This window comes from Arachis hypogaea, chromosome 4 (genome assembly GCF_003086295.3).
Source record: "Arachis hypogaea cultivar Tifrunner chromosome 4, arahy.Tifrunner.gnm2.J5K5, whole genome shotgun sequence".
NCBI classification, from domain to species: domain Eukaryota; kingdom Viridiplantae; phylum Streptophyta; class Magnoliopsida; order Fabales; family Fabaceae; genus Arachis; species Arachis hypogaea.
This window is the reverse complement of record NC_092039.1, coordinates 63,110,184-63,133,681: the sequence shown is the minus strand read 5'-3', so window position 1 is coordinate 63,133,681 and position 23,498 is coordinate 63,110,184. Positions and strand designations below refer to the sequence as shown.

General features: G+C 40.5%; 1 non-coding gene across 1 annotated transcript; it reads right to left on the bottom strand.

Moving 5' to 3' along the window:
• Positions 1–22,876: 22,876 nt before the first annotated feature.
• On the bottom strand, positions 22,877–22,984 carry LOC112799410 (small nucleolar RNA R71). Its single transcript, XR_003200992.1, has one exon. It is a non-coding gene; the product is annotated as a small nucleolar RNA R71 (small nucleolar RNA).
• Positions 22,985–23,498: the final 514 nt, after the last annotated feature.

Sequence of the window (23,498 nt, the reverse complement as noted above, 5' to 3'; positions counted from 1 at the left end):
TATGTCTCTTAACATCTATCACCACAGACACATATCCAAATTTTGTCATTGATGTCCAGCCTTTCATTCTTTGTACCCTATTTTCTTTATTGTCAAGGTTATTTGTGCTTTTACTGATAAAGTCCTTGTGATCCTTAACCAAACTAGTCTTGTATTAGCAAGCATTCTTTTGAATTTCTTGAACATTGCTTCTTTCACAATAAATATACTAGCACTTTTCTTATGGGACAACATGATCCTTTTTAAACTAGATTTCTCTCTGTTCTTGCTCAAACTACATCTTTTATTCCATTGACAAGTAAAAGTACTTAAGACAAGCAACCATTCCAAACTTGTGAGTAGTGATGCATGGAATGGGCAACATAAAAGATAATGCTTCAAAGAAAAAAAATGCATCTTAGAAGGTATACCATATTTCAGAAATACATCTTCTTTATTTAATAAAACATAAAGAAAAACAAAGGAACTTCACCACCTTTAGTCTTCATGTCCCTTTTCCCTTGCTTGATTCTCCTTGCTTTCCTTTGCCCTTTGGATCTTCTTTCTTTTTCTTTCTCAACTCTCCTTGTTGCTTTGTTGTTGCATCTCCCTTTGGATCTTCTTTCTTTTTGCTTCTCCGTTCTCCTTGTTGTTGTGTCGTTGCATCCCTCTCTTCTCTTTGCCACACTCCTTGGCTTATCATTGTCTCATTTAGCCTTTGTTGATTAAATCTCACCCTTGCAAGTTCCTGCTCTTCAAATATCTTGCGAGCTTCATTAAAGGTTTTAATTTGTGGGTTGAGTAATGGGGGTGTGGAGCAGAGGTAACTGAGCTTTTCTTGGGTGCATATATCATAGTCAAGTCTGTCCTTGTGCCTGGCTTCCCTGAACATTCTGCTTTCATTGAAATCTTTGTGAAATGCATTATGTCTAGCATCCAATCTATGGAGAAGTTCTCTTTGCTGAGCTTGCTCTATCCTTAGTTGAGCTTGTTCTTGTATTACTTTCTCCATGGCTCTTTCATGTTCCATAGTTGAATTGTTGATGGCTTCCTGCATCTTGGCATATTGTTCTTGTTGTAACTCCATCATGTGTGCTTGGTACTCATTTTGTTGGTTCATCCATTGAACTTGAACCCCTCTTTGTTGGTCCATCAATTGCCAAAGGTCCCTTTGTTGCTGAGCTTGTTCCTCTTGGATTCTTTGAATTTGTGAATATTGCCCAGAAATTCCTTCCAAGGCGGCTTGGAGTTGGTTCATGTTCAAGGCATGAGGTTCTTCCATTTCTTGAGGCTCCTCCTCTTGTCTTGCTTCTTTCCTTTTCTTCCTTCTTGCTAAAGGTTGCCTTTCCAATTGGGTTGTGGTGATGAATTCCAACCTTTCTCGAGTAAGAGGTTTTCCAACAGAGACCAAATCAGTTTCTCCAAATTCTTCCAGAGGCACTCCAGCTTCTTCACATAGGCGCAGAATGGTACTAGGATATCCTAGCCAGCTGTCCTGTTTGACTTTTTGAGCTATGTCAATGATGTTCTTGGCTATAATGTCTCCAACATTGATTTCTCCTCCTTTCATTATACAATGGATCATTATTGCTCTATTCACCGTTACCTCAGAATTATTTGAAGTGGACATCAATGATCTCCTCACTATGTCATGCCATCCTTTTGCTTGAGGTATGAGATCACCTCTCCGAAGTTTGAGTGGTTGTCCATGTGAATCCAGCACCCAATCCGTGCCTATTCTGCATAAGTCACTCACCACATCCACATATCTTGGGTCATTTTCAACCCTTTCTTCATAGCTAGCTCGTTTGAACTGTTTTGCCTTGACCTTTAGCACCCTGTTGATGGTGTCCGGGCTAAAATCAACACTCACACCTCTTACATAACTCATGTATGGTCTTTCATCATCATATTCTCTTATCACATTAGTGTAGAACTCATGGATGAGAAGCATGCTCACTTCTTGAGGTTGATCACAGAGAAGCTCCCATCCCCTTTTTTCTGATTATTTTTTGTATCTCAGGGTATTCATCTTTTCTTAGCTTGAAAGGTAACTCCGGAACAACATCTTTGCTTGACATCCAACTAAAGATCCGCTCATTGTGTTTGGATTTGAATCTTCTTTGATCAAATTCATCTTCTCTCCTATCCCTTGATGATGAGGCCATTGAGATTCACTTGCAAATCTCCCACACCAAACTTAGATGAATGCTTGTCCTCAAGCACAAGGAAAATGGTTGTGAATGGAAGAGATATATGATATCAATGTGGCTTAGGTAAGCTAGAAAATGATGGTGAGGAGGGGTGGAGTGTTTCGGTTATGTGAGGGGATGTAGTGCTTCATGAATTTTGTTGGGTAAAGGTTAGGCCTAAGGTGAGAATATGGGAAATATGTGACTTCGGGTGATGAGATGGGGTAGAAGAATGAGTGAGGAAAAGTGAGGTTTGATGAATATGGTTGAAGTATTTAAAGTGAAATTTGGTGGGGATGCATGGTTCTAGTGGTTTCCGTGGAGATATGCATGGTCTTTGTGGTTCGGTTATAGCATGGGGAGCATGCTTCCTTGTGCCCAATGCATGTTGAGTTCACATCTTTCCAATGCACAAAGTTCAAGACTCATGTGACTCCAATGCATCCGTGACCTCCCTCCAAGATTCCCCATCATTTCTTTCTTTCTTTCATTATATGCTTCCAAGATTCCCCATCACTTCTTTCTTTCTTTCCTGCAACAAAATTCCAAAAGCTTGAGATTCTTAAAGTACATTAATAGCTAAAAACTTATGATGATATTCCTATGCAAAATTGACTAAACTAAAATTAAAAATTTATGAATTGATTTCCTAATCTAATTTTTTCTAGCATTAATAATGTAAGTAAAGACACCAAACTTAGTTTGTGACTAAGTGTTCTATGGAATTAATTCCAAAAATAGCCACATCAAACTTAGTATTTTACCTTCATTACATGCTATTTCACGTTTTTTTTTTTTTTTAACTAAAATAGATGACTATACTTTCATAGTCTAGCATTTTCGTGTATGTTTAGACACCAAACTTAGTTTGTGGCTAAGTGTTGTAGAACACACTTTTGCTATTACTTCAAGGTTGGCCACACCAAACTTAGTGCCTTGCATACACCATATACTAGTCTACTTAATCATTATTGACTACTAAAGTATGAAAATAAAAGACTCCCTGTGCATGGGTTGCCTCCCATGAAGCGCTTTGTTTATTGTCCTTAGCTCGACACTGCAGTTTCTTTGCTCATGTTAAGAGTTGCACACTCTCTTCCTTGCTCCAAGGGCCACCAAAATAGTGCTTCACCCTATGTCCATTAGCTGTGAAGGTTTGCTTTGAGGCTTCATCAAGTAATTCAACATAGCCATGAGGTGATACTTTGGTGATGGTGTATGGACCAGTCCATCTAGACCTCAGCTTCCCAGGGAAGATCTTCAATCTTGAGTTGAATAACAACACCTTTTGGCCCGGTTCGAATGTTCTTTGAGAGATCCTCTTATCATGCCATCTCTTTGCTCTCTCCTTGTATATTTTGGCATTGTCATATGCCTCCAATCTGAACTCCTCAAGTTCATTGAGTTGTAACAACCTCTTCTCTCCTGCTGCTTGAGCATCTAAATTCAGAAGTTTGGTGGCCCAAAAGGCCTTATGTTCAAGCTCCACATGGAGGTGGCATGCCTTTCCATACACCAACTGAAATGGAGATTTTCCTATGGGTGTCTTGAAGGCTGTCCTATATGCCCAAAGTGCATCATCCAGCTTCCTAACCCAATCCTTTCTTGTTGTTCCCACAGTTTTCTCCAAGATCCTTTTTAGCTCTCTGTTGGCAAGTTCAGCTTGCCCATTGGTTTGAGGGTGATATGGTGTGGCCACTTTGTGAGTAACACCATATTTGTGGAGTAAAGAATTGAGTTGCTTGTTGCAAAAGTGGCTTCCCCCATCACTTATAAGTCCTTTGGGCACTCCAAATCTAGTGAAGATGTTCTTCTTGAGGAATTGCAAGACCACGTTGGTATCACATGTGGTGGTGGCTATTGCTTCTACCCATTTGGAGACATACTCTACTGCTACCAAGATGTATTTGAATGTGTAGGATGGAGGAAAAGGTCCCATGAAATCTATTCCCCACAGATCAAAGAGTTCCACTTCCAAAATGAACTTCTGAGGCATCTCATTTTTCTTTGACAGACCCCCTGTTCTTTGACATTCATTGCAATGGCTCACAAACTCTCTAGCATCCTTGAAGATTGAAGGCCAATAGAAACCACTTTGGAGGACTTTTGCAGCCGTTCTTTCAGCTCCAAAATGACCACCATAACTAGAGTTGTGACAATGCCATAGTATGTTCTTCATCTCATCCTCTGACACACATCTTCTTATCATTCCATCTGGGCATCTTTTGAACAAGAATGGTTCATCCCAAAAGAAGAACTTAGCCTCATGCAAAAGCTTCTTAACTTGTTGTCTTGTGTACTCTTGTGGAATGATTCTTCCTGCCTTGTAGTTGGCCATGTCTGCAAACCAAGGGACATGTTGAATGTGCAAGAGGTGTTCATCCGGAAATTCTTCATTTATTGATGGAAGGTTGTCTTGGCATGCATCTTGTGGTACCCTTGATAAGTGATCAGCAACTTGATTTTCACTGCCCTTTCTATCTTTGATCTCAATGTCAAACTCTTGTAGGAGTAGCACCCATCTGATTAGCCTTGGTTTGGCATCCTGTTTTGACATAAGATACTTAATAGCAGCATGGTCAGTATACACTAAGACTTTAGATCCAATCAAATATTGTCTAAACTTATCAAAAGCATATACCACGGCTAGTAACTCTTTCTCTGTTGTGGTGTAGTTTCTTTGAGTTTCATTCAATACCTTACTTGCATAGTAGATAACATGAAGCTTCTTTTCCTTCCTCTGCCCCAACACAACACCAATTGCAAGGTTACTTGCATCACACATGAGTTCAAAAGGTAGTCCCCAACTTGGGGGTGTGATGATTGGTGCTGTGGTGAGCTTAGCCTTTAGAGTTTCAAAAGCATGTTTGCATTCATCATCAAAGATAAAAGGATTGTCTACCACCAACAAATTACTTAGTGGCTTTGCTATTTTGGAAAAATCTTTGATGAATCTCCTATAGAAACCAGCATGTCCTAAGAAACTTCTAACGGCTTTCACACTAGTTGGCAAAGGAAGTTTTTCTATAATTTCTACTTTTGCCTTGTCAACTTCTATACCCTTTCTTGAAATTTTGTGACCAAGAACAATGCCTTCGGGTACCATGAAATGGCATTTCTCCCAATTCAAAACTAAATTGGTTTCTTGGCACCTTTTCAAGACTAGGGTAAGATGATGCAAGCAAGTATTGAAAGAGTCACCAAAAACAGAGAAATCATCCATAAAGACTTCAATAAATTTTTCTACCATGTCTGAGAAGATTGATAGCATGCACCTTTGAAAGGTGGCTGGGGCATTACACAGTCCAAATGGCATTCTCCTATATGCAAAGACTCCAAAGGGACAAGTAAAGGAAGTTTTCTCTTGATCCATGGGGTCAACCACGATCTGGTTATACCCAGAATATCCATCAAGAAAACAATAATAAGCATGGCCAGCCAATCTTTCAAGCATTTGGTCAATGAAAGGTAGAGGGAAGTGATCTTTCCGTGTGGCATCATTCAGCCTCCTATAGTCTATGCACATCCTCCACCCTGTCACTGTTCGTGTTGGAATAAGCTCATTCTTCTCATTAACAATGACAGTCATTCCCCCTTTCTTAGGCACTACTTGCACTGGACTGACCCATGGGCTGTCAGATATAGGGTAGATGATCCCAGCCTTACACAACTTCAGGACTTCCTTTTGAACAACCTCCTTCGTTGTGGGATTCAATCTTCTTTGAGGTTGTACCACTGGTTTGGAATTCTCCTCTAGAAGTATCTTGTGCATGCATACAGCAGGGCTTATGCCTTTCAAGTCATCAATGGTCCATCTCAACGCCTCTTTATGAGCTTTCAAAACCACAAGGAGCTTTTCTTCTTCCTCTGCATTCAATGTGGAATTGATGATCACTGGGAAGCTATCCTTCTCACCAAGGAATGCATATTTAAGATGAGGGGGTAGTGGTTTCAACTCTTGTTGTGGTGCCTCTTCTTTTGTAGCTTCACTTGGTTCCTCTGATGCTTCCAATTTGTTCTCTTCTTGTCCCTTGATGTTATGGACTTCCTCTTGTTTCATTTGATGGTTTGTGTCAAGCACTTCTTCAACCAAAGAATCTACCACATCAATCCTCATGCAATTTTCTTTCTCAACAGGGTGTTGCATTGCTTTGAAGACATTTATGGTCATTTGCTCATCATGCACTCTGAAAATCATCTCTCCTTTTTCCACATCAATGATTGTTCTAGCTGTAGCCAAAAAGGGTCTACCAAGAATGACTGAATTGTTTCCCTCTTGATCCATGTCTAGGACCACAAAATCAGCTGGAAATATGAAGTTTCCCACCTTCACCAAGAGGTTCTCAACTACTCCATTTGGTATTTTGATGGATCTGTCAGCAAGTTGGAGTGACATCCTTGTGGGTTTAAGCTCTTCAATCATCATTTTCTTCATCATGGTAAGGGGCATTAAGTTAATGCTTGCTCCCAAGTCACAAAGTGATTTGTCAACGGCCATGCTCCCAATCGTGCAAGGTATGAGAAAGCTGCCAGGGTCTTTGAGTTTTGGAGGTAACCCTTTTTGAATGATGGCACTGCACTCTTGATTGAGAATCACCGTTTCTTGTTCTTGCCAACTTCTCTTCTTGGTGATCAATTCCTTGAGAAACTTTGCATATAATGGCATCTGTTCTAGAGCTTCTGCCAATGGGATGTTGATTTCAAGTTTCTTGAAGATTTCTAAGAACCTTGGGAATTGTTGGTCCTTTGCTCCTTTGTGTATCCTAGTTGGGTATGGAAGCTTGGGTACATAAGCTTTTACTCCTTCATTTTTGTTTTCTTGTTGTGGATTTACACTCCCCTTGCTATCACGGTTGCTTCTTTGTCCAGGTGGGTTGCTTTGTGGCTTGACAACTTCTTTGCCTTTGTTAGATGTTGAAGCCTTTTCTTCATCTTGCCTTTCCACATGTACTTCCACCGTGTCTTGCTCTTTGGTTGTTATTGCTTCTTTATTCGAACTTTCACCAACTATTTTGCCACTTCTTAACTGCAGAGCCTTACATTCTTCTCTTGGGTTGGGTATTGTGTCACTTGGAAGGACATTGGTTGGTCGCTCGGCTTGTTTGGCTAACTGTCCCACTTGTCTCTCAATGTTCTTCATGATGACCTCATGTTCCTTGTGTCCCTTAGCTAAGGCTTGAGTGGTTTGAGCAAGTGCTTGCAAGGTTGCTTCAAGACTTGAGATTCTTGTCTCATGATGGTCAATTGGGGGTATGATGGGGGTTGATTGTTGTTGGAAGTTGTTGGGTGGATTAGTGTGGTAATTCTGTGAGTTGGATGATGGTGCAGAGAAGTTATTTTGGTGAGTTTGTGAGTTATGATGGGGTGGTTGATATGTGTTTTGTGTTTTTCTATATTGGTTAGTGTTGTTGGCATGGTGATTTTGGTTGTTTGTGTTACGGGTTTGATGGTGGTTGCTATTCTTTTGCCAATGGTTTTCACCCCACTTTAGATTGGGATGATTTTTCCAAGATGGGTTGTATGTATCACCATGAAATTCATCCTGAGAATTTGAAGTATTCTGCATGTATTGAACTTGTTCTTGTGGTTGTTCAACATTGGTCCCTTCACCTTGGTTCCATTCAAGCAATGGTTGATTCGTTGTGTTCACTGCTGCAAGTTGCAAACCATCCATTCTCTTTGTTATCATCTCCATTTGTTGTTGGATTTGTTGGTGCATTAACTTATTTTGTGCCAAGATAGCATCAACACCTTCAAGCTCCATTACACCTTTCTTTGGGGTCGGATTGCGCTGCCTTTCTGATGAGTAATAATATTGATTGTTTGCCACAATCTCAATGAGGTCTTGGGCCTCCTCGGCAGTTTTCATCATGTTGAGTGATCCTCCTGATGAGTAATCTAGTCCCTTCCTTGCTTCGAAGCTTAAGCCTTCATATAAGTTTTGGAGCTTAACCCAATCACTAAACATGTCAGGGGGACATCTTCTCATTAGTGCTTTATACCTTTCCCAGGCTTCATACAATGACTCCCCTTCCATTTGCCTAAAAGTCTGAACCTCTGTCTTTAACTTGATGATCTTTTGAGGTGGGTAGAACTTTGCTAGAAATTTGCTCATCACTTCATTCCAATCATTGAGACTTTCCTTGGGGAATGATTCTAGCCATTGAGTGGCTTTATCCCTCAAAGAGAATGGAAATAGCAACAACTTGTAGACATCTGGATGCACTCCATTTGTCTTCACTGTATTGCATATCCTCAGAAAAACAGAGAGATGTTGATTTGGGTCTTCAAGAGGTCCCCCTCCATAAGAGCAATTGTTCTGTACCAAAGTGATGAGCTGAGGTTTTAACTCAAAGTTATTGGCCTGAACATTTGGTGTAGCAATACTGCTCCCACAATGTCTTGGGTCAGGGATAGTATACGAGGATAACACCCTTCTAGCTTGTCCACCATTATTGTTGACCCCTCCAGGAGGATTTTGCATCTCATCCTCCATGACTTGATCTTCTCCCTCTGATTCCTCTGACCCTTCTTCACCAACTATGAACTTTCCTCTTTCTGCTCTCCTTATCCTTCGGAGGGTTCTCTCGTCCTTAATATTACGTCTACTAGCTCCTGACATACACAAACAAAACGAAAATCACAAGTGAGACACTCTAGAACTAGAGTGAAATTGGGGTTAGTGAAACAAAATATCAAACAGTTAGTGGGCTTAACAAAAACACAAAGAAAATGCTTAATCTAAACCACCTTTCACTTAATCATTGTCAATCTTTCCAATCCCCGGCAACGGCACCAAAAACTTGATACGTAAAAATGAGATTTCACGTACAACCGGCAAGTATACCGGGTCGTATCAAGTAATAAAACTCACAAAGAGTGAGGTCGATCCCACGGAGATTGGTAGATTAAGCAACTTTAGTTAAATGGTAGATTTAGTCAAGCAAACATAGTTTTTATTTCATGAGCATTTTGATTTTTGAACATAATTGCAAGAATTTAAATGGCAAAGAATGTAAAGAACTAGAAAAGAGAAATAAAGTGAAAGTAAATAACGGAAACTTAAATTGCAAGAAACTTAAATGACATCAAAAGTAAATTGCAATAAAATAAAGTGCTGAATTCTAAAGAGCAAGAGAGTAAGAAATAAAGAAACAGAATGTAAATGACAAGAATAATAAATTGCAAGAATGTAGAGGGAATTGGGTAATGGGTTTTCAAACACTAAGAACAAAAGAAATGAGAATTAATGATAGAGAGGATCATTAGGGATCAGAGATGCAAGTTTTCATGAATTGATGTTAGTCAAATCCTTCTCAATCATGGGTATAGATCCATGGCAAGTGGGTGATTAAATCCCAATCTCTTGGTGATTCAATCTCTCTCAACATAACCAATTGCCACTCTCGTGATCTAATTGTTCATGAGAAGAGATGAAGCTCAATGTTAATCCAGCCACACAATTCCCTTAATCTCAACCAAGGAGAGTTACATCTCACATACTAACCAAGGTGTGTTGATTAAGGAAATCATGAAAGGATGAACTCTAAACTGAATTATGTGGCTCATTCCTCAAATTCACCACATAATTCATATAGATTAACCCCTCTCTCGATGGTGGTTGAATCTTTGAAGAGCAAGAGTTCCCTCTTTAGATCAACCACTAGAATTGAGAAGGAGAAGATGGGTTCACCAATTCATTCCAACAAACAGAGCTCCTCCCCCTAATGAAAGTGGGGTTTAGTGAGTCATTGCTCCAAATTCAACAACAATTGACATAAAGGAAAATTAAACTAAATTGCAAAGAAAGATGAAGAAGAATAATGAAATGCTTAAAGATTAAGAAAATGAAGAAGAGAAGTTCTAAGAAGAAAAGTGCTCTCCGGGTATCCTCCCGGAAGTGCTAACAAGTAAAAGTGCTCAAAGTATGAAAAAGTTCTAAGTGTCAAAAAGTGTGTAAAAAGTGTAAAAGTCCTCTACAAGTACACCAATCTCTTCTATTTATACTACTCCCAAAACTTCTTCAGAGATCTTCAATTGGGTTAGCAATGTGGGCTTTCTCATTGTTGCATTCTTGGTTCAATTGAAGAAGTTTTGGCCTTTGTGATGAATAGGGGAAGTAGAGCAAGTTGGCAACCATTGTGGCCCATTGAGGGGCGTTATTGGCACTAACTCCAGGCTTAATGCACATTGGCAACGTGCATGACATTTTCCTGGAAGTGAAGTATTAGACTTGGGCGTTGCTAGCCCAAGTTGTTGCTAACAACTTGCTTTTCCTCTTCTTGGCTCTACTTTCATGCTAAATGTAGCCCAGAATTTGAGTGTCAACCTTCTGCCTCAATATGGACTATTATACATCATTGGAAAGCTCTTGATGTCTATTTTTCAATGCCACTGGAATTACCTCATTTGGACTTTCCTAGCTCAAGTTATGCTTCCTCAAAGAAGGTAAGGTCAAGCTGCCAAGTTGTTGCCAAAAACGCACCTTCTTCTCCAAGTTGGCAACGTGCCCGTGCTTCACCTTCCAAGGCAAGGACTTGGGGCTGGCGTTGTTGCAAAACACGCCCCCTTTCTGGCACGTTGGCAACGTGCTCGTGCCCCCCCTCCAGGGCTCATCTCTAGCCCCCTTGAATTTCACTTCATGTTCTTGTTTTTAGGGCCTAAAGATGACTCTGGTTTGGCTTCAATTTTGTGCTCCACCATAGACTATCACATATGGTTGGAAAGCTCTGAATGTTAGCTTTCCAACGCAACTGGAAGCACTCAATTTGGATCTCTGTAGCTCAAGATATTATCCATTGAAGTGGACATGGTCAGGCTGCCTTGTTGGAGTTGTTGTGGACAACGCCCCATATATTCCAAGTTAGCAACGTGCATCACCATTTCCTGGCGTTGTTGATGAACACTCCTTCTCTTCAGCACGTTGGCAACGTGCTCGAGCCTTTCTCAAGGCTCCATGTTTGCTTCCTGGCGTTGGCAACGTGCATAGCAAGACTAATGGGCGTTGGCAACGTGCATGGTGCAACTCATGGGTGTTGGCAACGTGGTTGGTGCGGCTGATGGGCGTTGGCAACGTGAATGGTGCCTCTCCCTGGCGTTAGCAACGTGAATGGTGCCTCTCCCTGGCGTTAGCAACGTGAATGGTGCCTTGATTGGCGTTAGCAACTTGGTTGGCACCCAAGACTTGGTGCCTAGCCAAGTAACCTTTCCTGGCGTTGTTGCCAAACATGCCAATGCTTCCTAGCTCAACAACGTGCTCGAGCTCTCCTTTTGGTGCCAAAATTGCTTGCTACGTTGCCAAGGAACACGCCTTCATAACTTGGAGTTGGCAACGTGCATCTCATTTTCCTGGGCCAAGTTTGCTTGTGTGGCGTTGCCTAGGGACACGCCTATGGTTCCTGGCGTTGGCAACGCCCTCGAGCTCCTCTTCAAGGCTCCATTTGTTGCTTTCTGGCGTTGCCTTGAAACACGCCAATGATAGTGGCGTTGGCAACGTGGTTGAGCTCCAAAACTTGGTGCCATATTTGCTTCCTGGCGTTGCCTTGAAACACGCCAATAATAGTGGCGTTGGCAACGTGGTTGAGCTCCAAAACTTGGTGCCAAAATTGCTTATGTGGCGTTGGCAACGCCCTTCTAGAGTTGGCAACGCCAGCTCTCTTCCTCCAGGGCCAAGCTTGCTTGTGTGTGGCGTTGGCAACGCCCTTCTAGAGTTGGCAACGCCAGCTTCTCTTCCTCCAGGGCCAAGCTTGCTTGTGTGTGGCGTTGGCAACGCCCTTCTAAAGTTGGCAACGCCCAGATTTGCTTCTCCAGGGCTGCCTGGCGTTGCCTTTAACAACGCACCACATTCCTCAAGTTGGCAACGCCAACTTTGCTTCCAAGGCATCCTGGCGTTGTCCATAAAAACGCACACTATCTCCAAGTTGGCAACGCTAACTTCTTCTTTCCCAGCTTGCATCATTCTTGCTTCCATGCTTTCTTATTTCATCACCTATCATCAACAAGGGAAATAGCTTCAAAGTCTTACCAATTCATGCAATAAATTTCATGAGATTCATTCATACTCATTCATATATGCATTCCTTAAATCATTTGCATGAATTTGGCTAGAATCACATGTTCCTTGGTATTCTCATGCATGAAGATAGAACTCATAAAAAGACTTGTTTATTTAGAGAAAATGAGTGAGATTTAAGCTAAAACCAACTAAACTAACTAGCTAATATAACAAATATGCAATTGCATCACAGCTCTTGGAGTTCACGCCCCTGCTTCTCTTGTTCCTTCAGCAATTTGCAGAGCATGCAGTTCTGATTCTGCTGTTCTTCCTTCAGTTGCTCCATAGTTTCTTGTAACTTGATGATAGATGCTTCTAGGCTGGTCCAGTAGTCAATTTTAGGGAATTCAGGGAGGAATTGCTGCGCCCTCCTCTTGATAGAGTTGTCTTGCATTTGTCCTTCCATTGACTTCTTGGTGATTGGATGTTCAATGGGTATGAATTCATCTACTCCCATCTTTACCCCAGCCTCTTTACAGAGCAAGGAAATCAAGCTTGGGTAAGCCAATTTGGCTTCAGTGGAATTCTTATTTGCAATTGTGTAGATCTCACAAGCAATCACATGATGAACCTCCACTTCTTTTCCAAGCATAATGCAATGAATCATCACTGCTCTCTTGATGGTGACCTCAGAACGGTTGCTAGTGGGCAGTATGGAACACCCAATAAAGTCTAGCCACCCTCTTGCAATTGGTTTGAGGTCTCCCCTCTTGAGTTGGTTTGGGACACCCTTTGAATTGGTTATCCACTTAGTTCCAGGGAGGCATATGTCCTCTAGAACTTGATCCAACCCTTTATCTGCTCTCACCATTCTCCTATTCAAGGATTCAGGATCATCCTGCAGTTGAGGCAATTTGAAGATTTCTCTTATTTTGTCCAGATGGAAGTACATAACTTTTCCTCTGACCATGGTTCTGTAAGTATGGTAAGCAGTTCCAGTCATTCTCTGCTTATCTGTTAGCCACAGATTTGAGTAGAATTCCTGAACCATAATCCTTCTAACCTTTATCTCAGGATTGGTTAGAACTTCCCATCCTCTGTTTCGAATTTGCTCTTGGATCCCCGGATATTCATCTTCTTTCAGATCAAATTTAACTTCCGGGATCACTGACCTCAGACCCATTATCTTGTGATAATGGTCTTCATGTTCTTTGGTTAAGAACTTCTCTTGATTCCAAAGATTCTTTGGATTATTCTCTTTCTTTCCTCTTAAATTGGTTTGTTTTCCCTTAGGAGCCATGATCTTGATGAATCTTGGCTTAGTGATCACGGAAAAGCACACTAAACTTAGAGGTTTGCTTGTCCTCAAGCAAAAGAAAGGAAAGAAGAGAACGAGGAGGAGAGCAAATTCGAATGGTGTGGGGGAATGAGGAGGCCAAACGTGGTTTATAAGGGGAGGAAGAGGAGATTTCGAAAAATTGAAAGGGGATTTGAGAAGATATGGAGAGAATTTGAGAGAAGGGTGAGTTTTTGAACAAGATTTGGGATTGATTTGAGAGATTTGAAGAATGATTTTTGATTTTTGAAGATTTGAAAGTGAATGATGAAAGGTTGAGATGTATTTATGTAGAAAAGTATGGGTAAGAAAAGGAAAGTTTGAAAAAAAATTGACTTGAAAACAAAATCTTGGTCCCCCCACCTTTCTGGCGTTAAACGCCCAGAATGGCACCCATTCTGGCGTTTAACGCCCATTTGTTGCCCATTGTGGGCGTTTAACGCCCAGCCAGGTGCCCTGGCTGGCGTTAAACGCCAGGATTCCCTTTATCACTGGGCGTTTTGCTAAACGCCCAGGATACTGCACACCTGGTGTTAAACGCCCAGAATGGTGCCCATTCTGGCGTTTAACGCCCAAAATGGCACCTTTACTGGCGTTAAACACCCAGAATGGTGCCCATTCTGGCGTTTAACGCCCAAAATGCCCCTTACTGGCGTTTTTTCGCCAGTAAGCTCTTTTTCTCTGCTTTTTGCGATGAATCCTTCTGTAACTCTGTGAATTCCTTCATTTTTGATACTTGCCTTTGTAAAAACAAAACATATAACCTTCTAATAACTGGGTTGCCTCCCAGCAAGTGCTTCTTTACTGTCTTTAGCTGGACCTTTACTGAGAATCACTCAAGTCTCAGTTTTGAGCATTCCTGCTTAAAATCGCCTTCAAGATAATGCTTGATTCTCTGTCCATTAACAATGAACTTTTTGTCAGAATCAATATCCTGAAGCTCAACATATCCATATGGTGACACTCCTGTAATCACATACGGACCTCTCCACTGGGATTAAGTTTTCCTGGAAACAGTCTGAGCCTAGAGTTGAAGAGCAGAACTTTTTGTCCTGGCTCAAAGACTCTGGATGACAACTTCTTGTCATGCCACTTCTTTGCCTTTTCTTTATAAATTTTTGCATTTTCAAAGGCATTGAGTCTGAACTCCTCTAGCTCATTTAGCTGGAGCAATCTTTTTTCACCAGCTAACTGAGCATCCGTGTTTAGGAATCTGGTTGCCCAGTAGGCTTTATGTTCCAGTTCCACGGGCAGATGACAGGCCTTCCCATACACCAGCTGGTATGGAGAGGTTCCTATAGGAGTCTTGAATGCTGTTCTGTATGCCCACAGAGCATCATCCAAGCTCTTTGCCCAATCCTTTCTTTGGGCTATCACAGTCCGTTCCAAGATTCTTTTTAGCTCTCTGTTAGAGACTTCAGCTTGCCCATTTGTCTGTGGATGATATGGAGTTGCCACTTTGTGGCTAATTCCATATCTAACCATAGCAGAGTATAGCTGTCTATTGCAGAAATGAGTGCCCCCGTCACTGATTAGTACTCTGGGAACACCAAATCTGCTGAAGATATGTTTCTGGAGGAATTTCAGCACGGTCTTGGTATCATTAGTGGGTGTAGCAATTGCTTCTACCCACTTAGATACATAGTCCACTGCCACCAGAATGTAAGTGTTTGAGTATGATGGTGGGAATGGACACATGAAGTCAATTCCCCATACATCAAACAATTCTATCTCTAATATCCCTTGTTGAGGCATGGCATATCCGTGAGGCAAGTTACCAGCTCTTTGGCAGCTGTCACAGTTACGCACAAACTCTCGGGCATCTTTATAGAGAGTAGGCCAGTAGAAGCCACATTGGAGGACTTTAGTGGCTGTTCGCTCACTTCCAAAATGTCCTCCATACTGTGATCCATGGTAGTGCCATAGGATCCTTTGTGATTCTTCTCTGGGTACACATCTGCGGATCATTCCGTCTGCACATCTATTAAAGAGATATGGTTCATCCCAGAGGTAGTACTTGGCATCTGAAATTAATTTCTTTCTTTGCACTCTGCTGTACTCCTGGGGTATGAACCTCACAGCTTTATAATTTGCAATATCTGCAAACCATGGAGCTTCCTGAATGACAAAGAGTTGCTCATCTGGGAAAGTCTCTGAGATCTCAGTAGAAGGGAGGGACGCCCCAGCTACTGGTTCTATTCGGGACAGATGATCAGCTACTTGGTTCTCTGTCCCTTTTCTGTCTCTTATTTCTATATCAAACTCTTGCAGAAGCAACACCCATCTTATAAGCCTGGGTTTTGAATCCTGCTTTGTGAGTAAGTATTTAAGAGCAGCATGGTCAGTGTACACAAACACCTTGGATCCTACTAGATAGGATCTAAACTTGTCAATGGCATAGACCACTGCAAGTAACTCTTTTTCTGTGGTTGTGTAATTTTTCTGTGCGTCATTTAGAACACGGCTGGCATAATAAATGACGTGCAGAAGCTTGTTATGCCTCTGTCCCAACACTGCACCAATGGCATGGTCACTAGCATCACACATTAGTTCAAATGGCAATGCCCAATCTGGTGCAGAGATGACTGGTGCTGTGACCAGCTTAGCTTTCAGGGTCTCAAATGCCTGCAGACACTGTGTGTCAAACACAAATGGTGTGTCAGCAGCTAGCAGGTTACTCAAAGGTTTTGCAATTTTCGAAAAATCCTTTATGAACCTTCTGTAGAATCCCGCATGCCCCAGAAAGCTTCTGATTGCCTTAACATTGGCAGGTGGTGGTAATTTTTCAATTACCTCTACCTTGTCCACCTCTATTCCCCTGCTTGAAATTTTGTGCCCAAGGACAATTCCCTCAGTCACCATAAAGTGACATTTCTCCCAGTTTAAAACCAGGTTAGTCTCTTGGCACCTTTTCAGGACAAGTGCTAGGTGATTAAGACAGGAGCTGAATGAGTCTCCATATACTGAGAAGTCATCCATGAAGACTTCCAGGAATTTCTCCACCATATCAGAGAAGATGGATAACATGCATCTCTGAAAGGTTGTAGGAGCATTACACAGACCAAAAGGCATCCTCCTGTAGGCAAACACGCCAGAAGGACAAGTAAATGCTGTTTTCTCTTGGTCCTGAGGATCTACTGCAATTTGGTTGTAACCTGAATAGCCATCCAAAAAGCAGTAATAATTATGACCAGCTAGTCTTTCTAGCATTTGGTCTATGAATGGTAAAGGAAAATGATCCTGTCTGGTGGCTGTATTGAGCCTTCTGTAGTCAATACACATACGCCACCCTGTGACTATTCTTGTAGGAACCAGTTCATTTTTTTCATTATGAAGCACTGTCATGCCTCCCTTTTTGGGGACAACTTGGACAGGGCTCACCCAGGGGCTATCAGAAATAGGATAAATAATCCCAGCCTCTAGTAATTTAGTGACCTCTTTCTGCACCACCTCCTTCATGGCTGGATTTAGCCTCCTTTGTGGTTGGACCACTGGTTTGGCATTATCCTCCAACAGGATCTTGTGCATGCATCTAGCTGGGCTAATGCCCTTAAGATCACTTATGGACCACCCAAGAGCTGTCTTGTGTGTCCTTAGCACTTGAATCAGTGCTTCCTCTTCCTGTGGATTTAAACAGAGCTTATAATCACTGGAAAAGTGTCACCCTCTCCCAGAAATGCATACTTCAGGGATGGTGGTAGTGGTTTGAGTTCAGGTTTGGGAGGCTTATCCTCCTCCTGAGGAATTTTCGAAAATTCCTTTGTTTCCTCTGGTTCTTCTTGATCAGGTTGAGCATCTTTGAAGATGTCCTCAAGCTCTGATTCTAGGCTTTCAGTCATATTGATCTCTTCTACCAGAGAGTCAATAATGTCAGCGCCCATGCAGTCATTTGGTGTGTCTGGGTGCTGCATAGCTTTTACAACATTCAACTTGAACTCATCCTCATTGACTCTCAGGGTTACTTCCCCTTTTTGTACATCAATGAGAGTTCGTCCAGTTGCTAGGAAAGGTCTTCCTAGAATGAGAGTTGCACTCTTGTGCTCCTCCATTTCCAGTACCACAAAGTCAGTTGGGAAGGCGAATGGCCCAACCTTGACAATCATATCCTCTATTATGCCTGAAGGATATTTAATAGAGCCATCAGCAAGTTGGAGGCATATCTGGGTTGGTTTGACTTCTCCAGTCAACCCAAGCTTTCTGGTAGTGGATGCAGGTATTAGATTGATGCTTGCTCCAAGATCACATAGGGCTGTCTTGGTACAAGCACCTTCTAATGTGCATGGTATCATAAAGCTTCCTGGATCTTGAAGCTTTTCTGGTAAGCTTTTCAAAATGACTGCACTGCATTCTTCAGTGAGAAATACTTTTTCAGTTTCTCTCCAATCCTTCTTATGACTTAAGATTTCTTTCATGAACTTAGCATAAGAAGGTATTTGCTCAAGTGCCTCTGCAAACGGAATCTTTATTTCAAGAGTCCTTAGATAGTCTACAAAGCGGGCAAATTGCTTATCCTATTCCGCTTGGCGGAGTTTTTGAGGATAAGGCATCTTGGCTTTATATTCTTCAACCTTAGATGCTGCAGGTTTATTCCTTACAGAAGTGGTTGAAGAAGCCTTGTTAGAGGGATTACTGTCAGCACTCTCAAGTGTCTAATCCTCCCTTGGCGTCTGAACGCCAGGATTGGGTGGAAAATGGGCGTTTAACGCCAACTTTTCCCCCTTTTCTGGCGTTTGAACGCTAGAGCTGGGCAGGGAATGGGTGTTTAACGCCAGTTTTCCCCCCTTTCTGGCGTTTGAATGCCAAAAGTGTTCCTCTCTGGGCTCTTACTGTCCTCAGAGGGATTTTGAATAGTGGTTTGGTTATCCTCTGTCAATTGTTCCTTATTTGGCTTTTTGCTCTTTTGAGCAGTGTTATTCAGTGTCTTCCCACTCCTCAGTTGAACTGCTTGACATTCCTCTGTTATCTGTTTAGATATTTGCTGTTTTGCTTGATTCAACTGCAGTTCTATGTTCTTGTTAGCAACTTTAGTTTCATGGAGCATCTCTTTAAATTCTGCTAACTGTTCTGTCATCAGGAGCAATTGTTGATTAAGCTCAATCATCTGTTCTTGAGGATTAGGATCAGTGACTACTGTCATGACTTCCTCTTTTGGAGAGAACTCATTGCTAGAGTACAAATATTGGTTTCTAGCACAGTGTCTATAAGCTCTTGAGCCTCTTCAATTGTCTTCCTCATGTGTATAGATCCACCAGCTGAGTGGTCTAAAGACATCTGAGCTTTTTCTGTAGGCCCATAGTAGAAGATGTCTAACTGTACCCACTCTGAAAACATTTCAGAGGGGCATTTTCTTAGCATACCTCTATACCTCTCCCAGGCATTATAAAGGGATTCATTATCCTCTTGTTTAAAGCCTTGGATGTCCAGCCTTAGCTGTGTCATCCTCTTTGGAGGGTAAAAGTGATTCAGGAATTTGTCTGATAACTGTTTCCATGTCTTTATGCTTACTGTAGGTTGGTTATTCAACCACCTCTTAGCTTGATCTTTTACAGCAAATGGAAACAGTAATAGTCTGTAGACATCCTGATCCACCTCTTTATCATGTACTGTGTCAGCAATTTGTAAGAACTGTGCCAGAAACTCAGTAGGCTCTTCCTGTGGAAGACCGGAATACTGGCAATTTTGCTGCACTATGATAATGAGTTGAGGATTTAGCTCAAAGCTGCTTGCTTTGATGGGAGGTGTACAGATGCTACTCCATATGCAGCTGTAATGGGGTTAGCATAAGACCCCAGAGTCCTTCTGGACTGTTCAATCCCACTTAGATCCATGATGGATAAAGGGAAATGATATGGATTGCAAGTAGATAAAATTTTTTTTTGAATCAACCGAAAAATAAAATAAAAGGAGAATAAAGTAAAAAAATTCGAAAATTAAAAGAAAATAAGATCAAAGCAAATTGAGAACTGAATCAATTAGTCAATTAGAAAGATTTTGAGATTAGCAATTAAAAAGATATGATTGAAAAATTTTTATGAAAAAAGATTTGATTTTCGAAATGAGGAAAGAGAAAAACAACAAAATGACACCAAACTTAAAATTTTTAGCAAATCAAACTCTAATTTTCGAAAATTTTAAGGGAAAAACACAAGGAGGACACCAAACTTAGAATTTTTACGGATCAAAAAGGGACTAAAGACATGCAAATTCGAAAATTAAAAGAAAACAAAAGCATGCAATTGACACCAAACTTAAAATATGAAACTAGACTCAATTAAAAGACTCTAAACCAACAAAAATAAAACAGTCCTAATCTAAGCAACAAGATAAGCCGTCAGTTGTCCAAACTCGAACAATCCCCGGCAACGGCGCCAAAAACTTGGTGCACGAAATTGCAATCACACTTTTGCAATTCCGCACAATTAACCAGCAAGTGCACTGGGTCATCCAAGTAATACCTTACGTGAGTAAGGGTCGATCCCACGGAGATTGTCGGCTTGAAGCAAGCTATGGTTATCTTGTAAATCTTAGTCAGGATATCAGAAATTATCAGGATTGATTGTGAAAAGTAAAAGAACATGAAATAAGTACTTGTTTTGCAGTGATAGAGAATAGGTTGAGGTTTTGGAGATGCTCCATCTTCTGAATCTCTGTTTTCCTACTGTCTTCTTCTTCAAGCACGCAAGGCTCCTTCCATGGCAAGCTGTATGCAAGGGTTTCACCATTGTCAGTGGCTACCTCCCATCCTCTCAGTGGAAATGTTCAACGCACCCTGTCACGGCACGGCTATCCATCTGTCGGTTCTCAATCAGGCCGGAATAGAATCCAGTGATTCTTTTGCGTCTGTCACTAACGCCCCGCCTTCAGGAGTTTGAAGCTCGTCACAGTCATTTAATCATTGAATCCTACTCAGAATACCACAGACAAGGTTTAGACCTTCCAGATTCTCTTGAATGCCGCCATCAGTTCTAGCTTATACCACGAAGATTCCGGGTAAAGAATCCAAGAGATATCTACTTAAACTAAGGTAGAACGGAGGTGGTTGTCAGGCACACGTTCATAGTTGAGAATGATGATGATTGTCACGGATCATCACATTCATCCGATTTAAGAACAAGTGATATCTTAGAATGGAAGCAAGCATGATTGAATGAAAAACAGTAGTAATTGCATTAATCCATCAAGACACAGCAGAGCTCCTCACCCCCAACCATGGGGTTTAGAGACTCATGCTGTGGAAGGTACACAAAGAAACATGTAAAGTGTCATGAGGTACAGATACAATGTCAAAAGATCCTATTAATAGTAAACTAGTAACCTAGGGTATACAGAAATGAGTAAATGATGTAAAAATCCGCTTCTGGGTCCACTTAGTGTGTGCTTGGGCTGAGCAATGAAGCATTTTCGTGTAGAGACCTTTTCTGGAGTTAAACGCCAGCTTTTATGCCAGTTTGGGCGTTTAACTCCAAGTTTATGCCAGTTCCAGCGTTAAACGCTGGAAATTATAAGGCTGATTTGCCACGCCGGTTTGGGCCATCAAATCTCAGACAACGTATGGACTATCATATATGCTGGAAAGCCCAAGATGTCTACTTTCCAATGCCGTTGAGACCGCGCCAATTGGGCTTCTGTAGCTCCAGAAAATCCACTTCGAGTGCAGGGAGGTCAGAATCCAACAGCATCTGCAGTCCTTTTCAGTCTCTGAATAAGATTTTTGCTCAGGACCTCATTTCAGCCAAAAATACTGAAATCAAGAAAAAACACAAATCATAGTAAAGTCCAAAAAGTGAATTTAGCTAAAACTAATAAAAATATACTAAAAAAACTAAATATACTAAAAACATAAAAACAATGCAAAAGCGATAAATTATCCGTCATATTGATTTTATGTTTTCTTGTTTTGTGTTTTTGTTGTTTTTCATATGCATTTTTGCATTCATAGGTCTAAGCATAAAATTTCTAGTTTGGTGTCTGCAGTTATCTGATCTTCGAAGTGTTCTGGTGTTCATCTGACATTCATAGTGTTCTTGCATGCATCATATGTTTTGATTCATAATTTTCATGTTGTGAGTCATTTTATGTTTTTCTCCTCCTAAAAAAAATATTTTCCTTATTTGTCTCAAAATTCGAAATCTTGGGTTGACTTAGTCAAAAATTTATAAAATTAGTTGTTATTGTTATCAAGTCAAAATCATTTTAAAATCTTATCTTTCAAACTTTCAATAAATCTTTTTATTTTTTTCTTTTTTCGAAAATTTTAGAAAAACTTTCAAAATCTTTCTTACTTTAGTCATAATTTCGAAACTTTATATAATTAATGTGATGATTAAAAATTTGATTTACTTCTGTTAAGAAAGGTTCAATCTTAAATTCTAGAATCATATCTTTATTTCTTGTTAGTCAAGAAATCAATTTAATTTTAAAAATTAAATTTTTTCAACCATATCTTTTTATCTTTTTCAAAAATTTGATTTCAAATATCTTTTCTAACTTCTTATCTTTTCAAAATTGATTTTTAAATCTTTTTCAACTAACCACTTGACTTTTTGTTTGTTTCTTATATTTTTCAAAACCACCTAACTACTTTTCTCTTTCTAATTTTCGAAAATTTCTCACCCTTTCAAAATTCTTTTTAATTAATTAATTATTTTAAATTTTAATTTTAATTTTATTTCTCCCTTTAATTTTTGAAAATCACTAACTTATTTTTCAAAATTTATTTTCGAATTTCTCCCCTCTCATCTTCTTCTATTTATTCATTTATTTACTAACACTTCTCTTCATCTCAAGAATTTGAGCCCTATCTTCCTCCTTGTGTTTGGATTCTTACCTTTTCCTTCTTCTATTCTTTTCTTCTTCTACTAACATAAAGGACAAGAATATACTTGTTGAAGCAGATCCTGAACCTGAAAGGACTCTAAAGAGGAAACTAAGAAAAGCTAAATTACAACAATCCAGAGACAACTTACAGAAATTTTCGAAGAAGAAGAGGAGATGGCAGCCGAAAATAATAATGCAAGAAGGATGCTGGTAATTATACTACACTTACTTCCAAGTTTGATGGAAGAAGCATCTCAATCCCTGCCATGGAGCAAACAATTTTGAGCTGAAACCTCAACTAGTTGCTCTATACAACAGAACTGCAAGTTCTATGGACTTCCATTAGAAGATCCCTATCAGTTTTTAACTTAGTTCTTGTAGATCTGTGAGACTGTTAAGACTAATGGAGTAGGTCTGAAGTCTACAGCTCATGCTTTTCCCTTTTGCTGCAAGAGACAGAGCTAGAACATGGTTGGACTCACAACCTAAAGATAGCCTGGACTCTTGGGATAAGCTAGTACAGCCTTCTTGGCTAAGTTCTTTCCTCCTCAAAAGCTGAGCAGCATAGAGTGGATGTTCATACTTCAAACAAAAAGATGGTGAATCCCTCTATGAAGCTTGGGAAAGATACAAGCAGATGACCAAAAGGTGTCCTTCTGACATGCTTTCAGAGTGGACCATTTTGGATATATTCTATTATGGTCTATCTGAGTTCTCTAAGATGTCACTGGACCATTCTGCAGGTGGATCTATTCACTAAAGAAAACGCCTGCAGAAGCTCAAGAACTTATTGACATGGTTGCTAATAACCAATTCATGTACACTTCTGAGAGGAATTTCGTGAATAATGGGACGCCTCAGAGGAAGGAAGTTCTGAAATTGATGCTCTGAATGCCATATTGGCTCAGAACAAAATTGACTCAACAAGTCAACGTGATTTCTCAAATCTGAATGGATGGCAAAATGCATCCAACAGTACTAAAGAGGCATCTTCTGAAGGAAAGTTTATGATACTGAAACCCTGCAATGGCAGAGGTAAATTACATGGGTGAACCTTATGGAAACACCTATAATTATCATGGAAAAATCATCTAAATTTTCATGGAAGGATCAACAAAAGCCTCAACAAAGCTTTAATAATGGTGGAAGAAACAGGCTCAGCAATAGCAAGCCTTTTCCA